Source organism: Bos javanicus, chromosome 5, assembly GCF_032452875.1.
Source record: "Bos javanicus breed banteng chromosome 5, ARS-OSU_banteng_1.0, whole genome shotgun sequence".
NCBI classification, from domain to species: domain Eukaryota; kingdom Metazoa; phylum Chordata; class Mammalia; order Artiodactyla; family Bovidae; genus Bos; species Bos javanicus.
The window spans coordinates 53,419,590-53,432,022 of NC_083872.1; positions in this window are offsets into that span (position 1 = coordinate 53,419,590).

Genomic DNA, 12,433 nt, shown 5'->3' on the forward strand with positions numbered 1-12,433 from the left:
GCCATGAACTTAGTTTTCTGAATGTTGAGCTTTAAGCCAACTTTTTCCCTCTCCTCTTTTACTTTCATCAAGAGGCTCTTTAGTTATTCTTCACTTTCTGCCATAAGGGTTGTGTCATCTGCATATCTGAGGTTATTGATATTTCTCCTGGCAATCTTGATTCCAGCTTGTGCTTCTTCCAGCACAGCGTTTCTCATGATGTACACTGCAGATAAGTTAATAAGCAGGGTGACAATATATAGCCTTGACATACTCCTTTTCCTATTTGGAACCAGTCTGTTGTTCCATGTCCAGTTCTAACTGTTGCTTCCTGACCTGAACACAGGTTTCTCAAAAGGCAGGTAAGGTGGTCTGGTATTCCCATTTCTCTCAGAATTTTTCACAGTTTATTGTGATCCACACAGTCAAAGGCTTTGACATAGTCAATAAAGCAGAAATAGATGTTTTTCTGGAACTCTCTTGCTTTTTCCATGATCCAGCAGATGTTGGCAATTTGGTCTCTGGTTCCTCTGCATTTACTAAAACCAGCTTGAACATCTGGAAGTTCATGGTTCATGTATTGCTGAAGCCTGGCTTGCAGAATTTTGACCATTACTTTACTAGCGTGTGAGATGGGTGCAATTGTGCGGTAGTTTGAGCATTCTTTGGCATTGCCTTTCTTTGGGATTGGAATGAAAACTGACCTTTTCCAATCCTGTGGCCACTGCTGAGTTTTCCAAATTTGTTGGCGTATTAAGTGCAGCATTTTCATAGCATTATCTTTTAGGATTTAAAATAGCTCAACTGGAATTCCATCACCTCCACTGGCTTTGTTCATAGTGATGCTTCCTAAGGCCCACTTGACTTCACATTCCAGGATGTCTGGGTCTAGGTGAGTGGTCACACCATCATGATTATCTTGGTCATGAAGATCTTTTTGTACAGTTCTTCTGTATATTCTTGCCACCTCTTCTTAATATCTTCTGCTTCTGTTAGGTCCCTACCATTTCTGTCCTTTATTGAGCCCATCTTTGCATGAAGTGTCCCCTTCGTATCTCTACTTTTCTTGAAGAGATCTCTAGTCTTTCCCATTCTATTGTTTTCCTCTATTTCTTTGCATTGATCACTGAGGAAGGCTTTCTTATCTCTCCTTGCTATTCTTTGGAACTCTGCATTCAAATGGGTATATCTTTCCTTGTCTCCTTTGCTTTTTGCTTCCCTTCTTTTCACAGCTATTTGTAAGGCCTCCTCAGACAACCATTTTGCTTTTTTGCATTTCTTTTTCTTGGGGATGGTCTTGATTCCTGTGTCCTGTACAGTATCACAAACCTCATTCCATAGTTCATCAGACACTCTGTCCATCAGATCTAGTCCTTAAATCTATTTCTCACTTCCACTCTATAGTCATAAGGGATTTGATTTAGGTCGTACCTGAATGGTCTAGTGGTTTCCCCCACTTTCTTCAATTTAAGTCTGAATTTGACAATAAGAAGTTCATGATCTGAGCCAGTGTCAGCTTCTGGCCTTGTGTTGGCTGACTGTATAGAGTTTCTCTATCTTTGGCTGCATAGAATATAATCAATCTGATTTCAGTGTCGACCATCTGGTGATGTCCATGTGTAGAGTCTTCTCTTGTGTTGTTGGAAGAGGGTGTTTGCTATGACCAGTGCCTTCTCTTGGCAATACTCTATTAGCCTTTGCCCTGCTTCATTCCATGCTTCATTTGCTCAAACGCCAAATTTGCCTGTTATGTCAGGTGTTTCTTGACTGTACCTTTCAGAAACTATCATTCTATGCTTACTTTAATTCCATGGACCTAAGATGTAAAAACAGGAAATAGTAAAACAAAAACAATATTATTTATAGAATGCCTCTCCCTGGGAAAGATTGAGGGTGGGAGAAGGGAATGACAGAGGATAAGATGGTGGGATGGCATCACCAACTCGATGGACATGAGTTTAGGTAGGCTTCAGGAATTGGTGATGGACAGGGAGGCCCAGCATGCTGCAGTTCATGGGATCACAAAGAGTCGGACACGACTAAGTGACTGAACTGAACTGAACTCCCTCCCCAACCCCTTTCTCTGTTCCTCCTCTCAATTTCTACCCCATTTAACCTCAGTTTCAAAATAAACAGCTGCAGAGAAAAGTTAGCTAATATAATTGGGACTTTGTGATTCTAATAAAAGCAAAGGAAAATTTTTCTTCTTCTCATTTCTTAAATTGTTTTGTGCTTAAGGATTCTCCGTAGCTCCTTTCTAATCCAACAAAATCTCCAAACAATTTCATCTACTGCCAGATCTTCAATTACTATCTGTCATTTATCTTAAATGGGATAGAAACATGCAACTTCCACTTGGAAGGGGAAAGCTAATATCAAGTCCATAATGGGGAATTTCAAAATTACATGCCCCTTTCCACCACTGAATATACAACATAATCCAAGAGAATATAACCACTATATATATATATGATTGGATATATAATATGTAATCCAATACTGAGGGGAATTCTTAACATGAATTCTTCTGTATCATTTTTAACGTGAGTTACTGCCATAAAAAGGGTTATTATATAAAGAGTACTGGTAACTGTTGAATGCTGTTGATCTTCAGAATTCAATGTATTTTTATGCATAAAACTTCTTTCCTGAGATCAGAACATGTATTTCGAATGGTCTGTGGACAGCTGATATACACTACAAAAGAAACAAATAAGAAGTGAAATTATTCTTTCTTTATCCAAAATTAATTTTGCAATAAACAAGAATTAATTTTTGTTTATCAATTATTGTTAATTAATAAGAAGACTCATGTTATTAACTTGTTATTAATTAACTCACATTTTTAATGAGTTAATTAAAAATGAGTGAAACTGATTTTAGTTTGAGTCAAACTGAGTCAAACTGATTCTGCCCCCTTACAAAACTGAACATGGAATATGATTACCCGTCTTCATGTACACTATTGCTATTCAAGATCAGGTTACCAGGTTTTCTCAATTGGATTTTTAGAAGTCTTATCACTGTTATACAGGCTTTTAATATGACACTATATTAAGTGTGGTAAATAGAAATAACATTCTACACAAACTCCTGCACACAAGCTTTACTCACAATTTCCAAAACTTGGAAGCAACCAAGATGCCCTCTAGTAGCTGAGTGGATATATAAACTGTGGTGCATCCATACCATGGAATTCCTTTCAGCATAAATATCAATGAGTTATCAAGACATGGAGGAACCTTAAATGCCTATTAGTAAGTGAAAAAAGCCAATCTAAAAAGGAAAAGACAACCTTCAGAATGGGAGAAAATAATAGCAAATGAAGCAACTGACAAACAACTAATCTCAAAAATATACAAGCAACTCCTACAGCTCAATTCCAGAAAAATAAATGGCCCAATCAAAAAATGGGCCAAAGAACTAAATAGACGTTTCTCCACAGAAGACATACAGATGGCTAACAAACACATGAAAAGATGCTCAACATCACTCATTATCAGAGAAATGCAAATCAAAACCATTATGAGGTACCATTTCACACCAGTCAGAATGGCTGCCATCCAAAAGTCTACAAGCAATAAATGCTAGAGAGGGTGTGGAGAAAAGGGAACCCTCTTACACTGTTGGTGGGAATGCAAACTAGTACAGCCACTATGGAGAACAGTGTGGAGATTCCTTAAAACCTGGAAATAGAACTGCCATACGACCCAGCAATCCCGCTGCTGGGCATACACACTGAGGAAACCAGAATTGAAAGAGACACGTGTACCCCATTGTTCATCGCAGCACTGTTTATAATAGCCAGGACATGGAAGCAACCTAGATGTCCATCAGCAGATGAATGGATAAGAAAGCTGTGGTACATATACACAATGGAGTATTACTCAGCCATTAAAAAGAATACATTTGAATCAGTTCTAATGAGGTGGATGAAACTGGAGCCTATTATACAGAGTGAAGTAAGCCAGAAAGAAAAACACCAATACAGTATATTAATGCATATATATGGAATTTAGAAAGATGGTAACAATAACCCTGTATACGAGACAGCAAAAGAGACACTGATGTATAGAACAGTCTTTTGGACTCTGTGGGAGAGGGAGAGGGTGGGATGATTTGGGAGAATGGCATTGAAATACGTATAATATCATATATGAAATGAGTCGTCAGTCCAGGTTCAATGCATGATACTGGATGCTTGGGGCTGGTGCACTGGGACGACCCTGAAGGATGGTATAGGGAAGGAGGAGGGAGGAGGGTTCAGGATGGGGAACACATGTATACCTGTGGCAGATTCATTTCGATATTTGGCAAAACCAATACAATATTGTAAAGTTTAAAAATAAAATTAAATTAAAAAAAAATAAAAAGGCTCCATATTCTATGATTCCAGTTATATGACGTTCTTGAAAAGGCAAAACTATGGTGGCAATTAACAACAAAAAAATCAGTGGTTTCCAGGAGTTGAGGATGGAGGGATAAATAGGCAGAGCACACAGGATTTTTAGGGCAGTCAAAATACTTTGTATGATATTCTAATAATGGATATATGTTCTTATGCATTTGTAGAAATTCATAGAATGTACAACGTCAAAAGTAAACTGTACCTATTATACAGAGTGAAGTAAGCCAGAAAGAAAAACACCAATACAGTATACTAATGCATATATATGGAATTTAGAAAGATGGTAACAATAACCCTGTGTACGAGACAGCAAAAGAGACACTGATATATAGATCAGTCTTATGGACTCTGTGGGAGAGGGAGAGGGTGGGGAGATTTGGGAGAATGGCATTGAAACACGTATAATATCATGTATGAAATGAGTTGCCAGTCCATGTTCGATGCACGATACTGGATGCTTGGGGCTGGTGCACTGGGACGACCCAGAGGGAGGGTATGGGGAGGGAGGAGGGAGGAGGGTTCAGGATGGGGAACACAGGTATACCTGTGGTGGATTCATTTCAATATTTGACAAAACTAATACAATATTGTAAAGTTTAAAAATAAAATAAAATTTAAAAAAATCATTAGATTTAAGTGCTTGCCACATTAGTAAAGCTGATGTAATCTCTAAATAATGTTATGAAAATTAAAGATATTAAAAAAAAAGTAAACTGTAAAGTACTATATATACAGTTCACTTTTGGATGATTATGATGTGTCAGTGTAAGTTCATCAATTCTAACAAGTATCCCTCTCTGATGGGGATGCTAATTAATCGAGGAGTCTATGCCTGTGTGGGGACAGGAAGTATATGGGAAATCTCTCTCAATTTTGCTGTAAAACTGAAAATGCTCAAAAAATAAAGTCTTAAACCACATAATATAAACTTTACCATCTTAACCAGCTTTAACTGTATAGTTCAGTGGTGCTCCACTGCTTTGCAGCAGATCTCTAGAAATTTTTCATCTTGCAAACATGAAAGTACTGTCTACCCATTAAGCATCTCCCTATTTCTCCCTCACCTAGTGTTAGTAACCACCACTGTACTTTCTATTCTTATGAATTTGACTACTTTAGATACTTCACACAAGTGAAATCATACAGTATTTGTCTTTTTGTGCATACCTTATTTCACTTAACGTCCTCAAGGTTCATCCATATTGTAGCATGTGACAGGATGTCCTTCTTTAAGGTCAAACAATGTTCCATTGTATGTATATAGAACATCTTGTCTATCCTTTTTAACTTTTCAACAGACATGTAGATCAGTTTTATGAAATGTAATGGTATCATTCACTTCCTTAAACACCTTTAGTAACATCCTTGGATAATACTTGGATAACATATTTGGATAATCAGTATAAGTGATATGCAATTAGTAATTTGATCTGCTTTTTAATTTAACCTACTTAGTCTCATATCTCACCATTCTCCCTGCCTTGCATTCTTCCTGTTAACCTTTAATTTGTTTATAGTGAACTTTTTTTAGATTTTCAAGCTCCTCAGGATTATTCTCATTTTTGGACTTTATATTGTCTTCTCTATCATAAACACTGTTTTTGTTCAGCAAATTTCAATTCATCTTTCATATTGTACATTAAATGCTAATATCTTTGTGAGGACAGCAATAGAACCTATATTTTTCATTACCTTATCCCCCAAAGCTAACAAAATAACTGCTTACTGAATGATTAATGAATAAATTGAATAGCAAAGAAATTAAATAATGAATGAGGATTCAGCCCAGTCAGTTATTTTTCACAAGCTATATTTTTAAAATAATGAAATAAACTGCATTGTACTAATTTATTAAGACATGAGATATCAGAATGAATCTTTGTGATATAATCTAGGAAGTTGTTCAACAATGTTAGAGGGAAGTGTTTGCAATTAAACAGGAAGTCCAATCAGCAGAACTCTACACAAGCATTGAATTTGATTAAGAATTCATCAGTAATGCAAGGCTGAGATGATACAATAACAAATTATTGATGTCTAGCTCTAATTCTCTGGCTCCACAGAATTTCAGAACAAATATTTCCTTAGCAAGTGAATACAAAGAGTACTGGAACTCAGAAAGAAGTACAAATTCATGTTTATCTGATTCTGGCTGTTGAACTCATTTCACAGCTGAATCCTTGGTAGTTTTCATTAAGTCCAAATATACCTTCATATGCTTTCAACTATTTGATGTTACTTTTGGAAAATAAAATTCTATCCTAAATTTCAGATCCACTAGTAAAATGGTATTTTACCCAGTCTCAGTTACACTGGCTTACTCCTTATGCACTGGGATCTTTACATATTCTCTTTCTCTGATAGCCCATTACAGTGATAACCCATAACAGTAATAAACCCATTTGACTTAAATACCATTTGCCCCATACTCACCTGCATCCTTACTCTATTTTCATATATAAATGCTTGTTTATTTATTTAACAACTCTTTCTTGATTGCTTACAGTGAACAAGGCATACATATATAATTGCAATTATAACATAAATGAGCATCAGCATTAAGAATAGTGAACTTCAAAGAGTACAGATTCTGGAACTGTATGGTCTAGATTTGAATCCCAGTTTTGCCATTTGCAAGGTGTGTGCAATTGGGCAGTTTACTCAACTCTTTTATTCTAATTCCTTGTTACATGTGGTCAGGTCACCAAGGAAAGAGCCTATGTAAGCCTAAAATACTTTACAGCTAACTAGGATACCTCTCTTCAAGTCTGTAAAGATCTCTAGCTTTTACTGTATCCAAACATATCGAGCCTATTAAATGGAAGATAATACAACTCAGCCCAGAAATAAATTTAGCTTTAAGTGCCTTATACTCATACAATGATAGTACTAATTTCCTCCCCAAGTTCATCTCTTGAGTCTTCTGAATCCCTTAGCTTCCTCCTGTCATTTTCCTACAGCTTCTTAACCATTTTATTCTAATAGACACTCTATCTTAGAGAGAAACTTGGACTGCATATTAAGATTAGAGTAAATCTCCCACTGTTGTACATGAGTTAATAACTAGCATATCAAAAAAGACATTACACCTGAATATACTCTAGGCATCACTAAATACCTGGATAGAGCCCTTTTATACCTTATCCCTTTTCAAAAATGTTGAGTGGTTTTTCTTTTTATTTTTTTTTCTTTTGGTTTGTCTGTTTTATGAAAGAGGAGCATGAGAGATCTGTCTATCATGATGTTTCTTTAGGACACAGATAGAGACTATTATCAGACCTGTTGGTTGTCTATACCTACCTAAAATTAAGTAATGCTGAACACTTTAGAAAAATGTGAGCCATTAGCTAAACAAAAATAAATTTAAAACGTTCTTATCAGGTAGAAGGCATCTAAATATTGCAGGTGTCTCAATGATCTCTTAAGTTACAGGGAAGATGTGTGCATAAAGAACACCAATTTAAATTTCACAGCACTAAAAAAGGATGTAGAATTAACTGAGTTAGAATATTTAACTTCAATTTCCAATTTTGTTCTAAAATATTCAGTGCAAACTAATACTATGTGAGCTGTCTGTTGGGGAAGAAATTAAAGTCCTGAGTTTCACTAATGTATAAGCAGGGAAACACAAGAGAAATACAATATGATTCCCAAGTTTAATTAATTTAGCAAAGCAGAAGCTCAGAGCCAGCAGTAACCAAGAAAATGCTAGGGCTAGGAAATATGAAGCTCAATCTTTGAGAGAGCCTCACATCCTTGTTCTTCTGCAGGGATGTAAAAAGATCCTTTACATATTAAAGGACAAAAAACCCTACCTGGCATCTGGCTATAAGTGCAAGACTTTTTATTTGTCTTACAAGCATTTTCCAAGGTGTTTCAAGGAACTAGGAATTCTCAGATAAAATTAAATATGCAGTATTAGCTCAACTGCCTTTCTGCTTTTTATCCAAAATACTTTTATTTGTTCAGAATCAGAGGTACTTTTAGAAACAGTGTGAAAACAGTAATGCTGAATATTTTAGAAAATATGAGTCATTAAAAGTAAAAATGCTAAACAACTATTTCAGTGGTAAGATTGTAATCTTATTGGAGGAGAATGGTAAGATTGCAGATAATGCTGGGAATAAGGCTCATGAGCCCAAGACACTGAGTTAGAAAATACCACCTGGGACAGTGCAGTCTTAAAATATTTCAAATTAAATTTTTCCAAATATTTGAGAGTCACTATGAATTTTAGTGAACTGTTCTTCCTGAAAGGAAAAAATTTTGCTATTGGTAGAATAAAGAAACTGACTGAAGAACAGCCCATTGCTTAATTATAACAAGTATTATTATACTATAGTTCATTGACTAAATTCCTTAAACTTTCACTTGCTTTGCATTTAATAATTATGGTTGATACAATAGTATATGTTCTTTCAGCTATATATTTACATGTTGGTAATTTTGTTTACATTGATTCACTGGAGGCAATTTCCTTATGTTGTGAGTGAAAGTCACTCAGTCTTGTCTGACTCTTTGCAACCCCATGGACTATACAGTCCATAGAATTCTCCAGGCCAGAATACTGGAAGAGCTAGCCATTCCCTTCTCCAGGGGATCTTCCTAACCCAGGGATCGAACCAGGGTCTCCTACATTGCAGGTGGGTTCTTTACCAGCTGAGCTACCAGGGAAGCCTTTGTTATGCTATCATTGTTTTATTTAGACTGAGACTGTTTATAGGTCATACCTATATTTTCCTCAGAACCATGTTCCTTAAATACATTGCATAAGCAGAAGCCCATTCAAAGAAAGGCAGTCTCCCTTTCTGTTAGGCACAGCAACCTCGAGGAACTGATCTCTGGAACATCCTTACCTAACTGAAAGGACTGCACGGTCAAAATTCCCTCCTGGTGAAGAAAAAGGAAACAAAACCACAGTCTCTCTTCCTCCATAATTCAAAAAACCTCTTCTTTCCCTATCCTAGATTTATGGTAGTCCAAAGAGGGCAGCCTTTTCATGGATCACTGCCCTGTAGTGGTGAAGAGGCTTGCGTAACTCAGATTAGATTAGGTAGACAGAGTGCCTGAAGAACTATGGATGGAGGTCTGTAATACTGTATAAGAGGTAGTAACTGAAACCACCCCAAAGGAAAAACATGCAAGAAGGCAAAAGGGTTGTCTGAGGAGGCTTTACAAACAGCTGAGGAATGGAGAGAAGTGACAGGCAAGGGAGAAAGGGAAAGATATATCCAATTGAATGTAGAGTTCCAGAGAATAGCAAAGAGAGATAAGAAGGGCTTCTTAAATGAACAATGCAAAGAAATAGAGGAAAACAATAGAATGGGAAAACTCAAGATCTCTTCAAGAAAACTGGAAATATCAAGGGCACATTTGATGCAAGGTTGGGCACAATAAAGAAATGGTAGGGACCTAACAAAAGCAGAAGAGATTAAGGAGAGGTGGCAGGAATACATAGAAGAATTATACAAAGAGGTCTTAATGACCCTTATAACGATGACGGTGTGGTCACTCACAAAGAGCCAGACATCCTCGAGTTTGAAGTCAAATGGACCTTAGGAAGCATTACTATAAACAAAGCTAGTGGAGGTGATGGAATTCCAACTGAGCTATTTCAAATCTTAAAAGATGATGCTGTTCAAGTGTTGCACTCAATGTGTCAGCAAATTTGGAAAACTCAGCAGTGGCCACAAGACTGGAAAAGGTCAATTTTCATTCCAATCCCAAAAAAGGCCAGTGCCAAAGAGTGTTCCAATGATCATACAATTGTGCTCATTTCACATGCTAGTAAGGTTATACTCAAAATCATTCAAACTAGGCTTCAGTAGTATGTGAACTGAAAGCTTCTATATATACAAGCTGGGTTTAGAAAAGTCAGAGGAACCAGAACTCAAATTGTCAACATTTGCTGGATCACAGAGAAAGCAAGAGAATTCCAGAAAAGCATCTACTTTTGCTTCACTGACTACTCTAAAGCCTTTGACTATGTGGATCACAACAAACTGTGGAAAATTCTTAAAGAAATGGAAAGACTAAACCACCTCAAGTACGAGGGTCAAGAAGCAGCAGTTAGAACCAGACATGGAAAAACTGACTAGTTCAAAATTGGGACATTCTACCTATTTAACTTATATGTGGAGTAAGTACATCATGCAAAATGCCAGGCTGGATGAAGCACAAGATGGAATCAAGATGCCGAGAGAAATATCAATAACCACAGATATGCAGATGACACCACCCTTATGACAGAAAGCAAAGAAGAACTAAAAAGCCTCTTGATGAAAGTGAAAGAGGAGAGTGAAAAAGTTGGCTTAAAACTCAACATTCAGAAAACTAAGATCATGGCATCCAGTTCCATCACTTCATGGCAAATAGAAGGGGGAAAGTGGAAACAAGACAGATTTTATTTTCTTGGGCTCCAAAGTCACTGCAGATGGTGACTGCAGTCATGAAATTAAAAGACACTTGCTCCTTGGAAGGATAGTTATGACAAATCTAGACAGCATATTAAAAAGCACAGACATCACTTTGCTGACAAAAGTCTACATAGTCCAAGCTATAATTTTTCAATATATCATGCATGGATGTGAGAGTTTGACCATAAAGTAGGCTGAGTGCTGAAGAATTGATGCTTCTGAAGTGTGGTGTTGGAAAAGATTCTTGAGAGTCCCTTGGACTTCAAGGAGATTCATCTTGTCAATCCTAAAGGAAATCAACCCTTAATATTCACTGGAAGGACTGATGCTGAAGCTGAAGCTTTAATACTTTGGCCAACTGATGCAAAGAGCTGACTCACTGGAAAAGATGATAATGCTGGAAAAGATTGAAGGCAAAAGGAGAATATGGTGGCAGAAGATGAGTGAGATGGTTAGGTAGCATCACCAATTCAGTGAACATGAATTTGAGCAAACTCAGATTTGCTTCTCTGGTAGCTCAGTTGGTAAAGAATCCACCTGCAATACAGGAGACCCTGGTTCGATTCCTGGGTTGGGAAGATCCCCTGGAGAAGGGAACGGCTACCCACTTCAGTATTCTGGCCTGTAGAATTTCATGGACAGAGGAGACTGGCAGGCTACAGTCCAAAGGGTTGCAAACAGTCAGACACAAATGAGTGACTTTAATTTTCACTCAGAGATAGTGAAGGACACGGAGGAGCCTGGTGTGCTACAGTCCATGAGGTCACAAAGAGTTGGATACAACTTACTGATAAAGGAATCTCAAGATTCCTCTATGATGAAGCTTTCTTGACTCCTCCTAACCTTTAATTTGCATTTCCAGTTGCCAGATGCTTGGTAAAAACAGTGAAAGTCCAGTCAACATCTTATCCCTTGTTCATAGAGGAATTGTAACTTTTTGATAGAATATGCTGCAAATAAGTCCACTGACATTTATTTTAAATACTGTTCATAAATAGATTAATAGGTGGAATTCAATTACTATAGGATATTAATTAAACATATGATACAGTAGATATTTCAGTATTTTGGAAACTAAAACCATTTTAAAAGAGAACAGCAGAAAAAATAATAGGGGAACCACTGATCAAAACCACAGCCCTGGCCAGGCACCATAATAACCACTTGCATGAGTTATCGTACAACAGGAGGTACTGGTAAGGAATTCAGAACCAACAAGCTACCACCAACTGGAAGAATTCAGGAAAAGTCAAAAGGAGAGATTAGTAGCCAGTCCATATGTCAGAACCACCACCTAGAATTCTGTCTTGAATCCATCTTGGCTGAGCAATGCCTGTGCCACCAGGAAGGACTTTGAGTCAGTGATTGGCCAGACACACCCGCAAAACTAACCCCATTACCATAAAACCTGAGACTGCAAGCCATGTGGCAGAGCAGTTTGCCAAGGTCCCCTTACTCTGCTGCTCTCCAAGGTGCTGCTGCTGCTGTTGCTGCTAAGTCACTTCAGCCGTGTCTGACTCTGTGCGACCCCATAGATGGCAGCCCACCAGGCTCCCCCATCCCTGAGATTCTCCAGGCAAGAAAACTGGCATGGGTTGCCATTTCCTTCTTCGATGCATGAAAGTGAAAA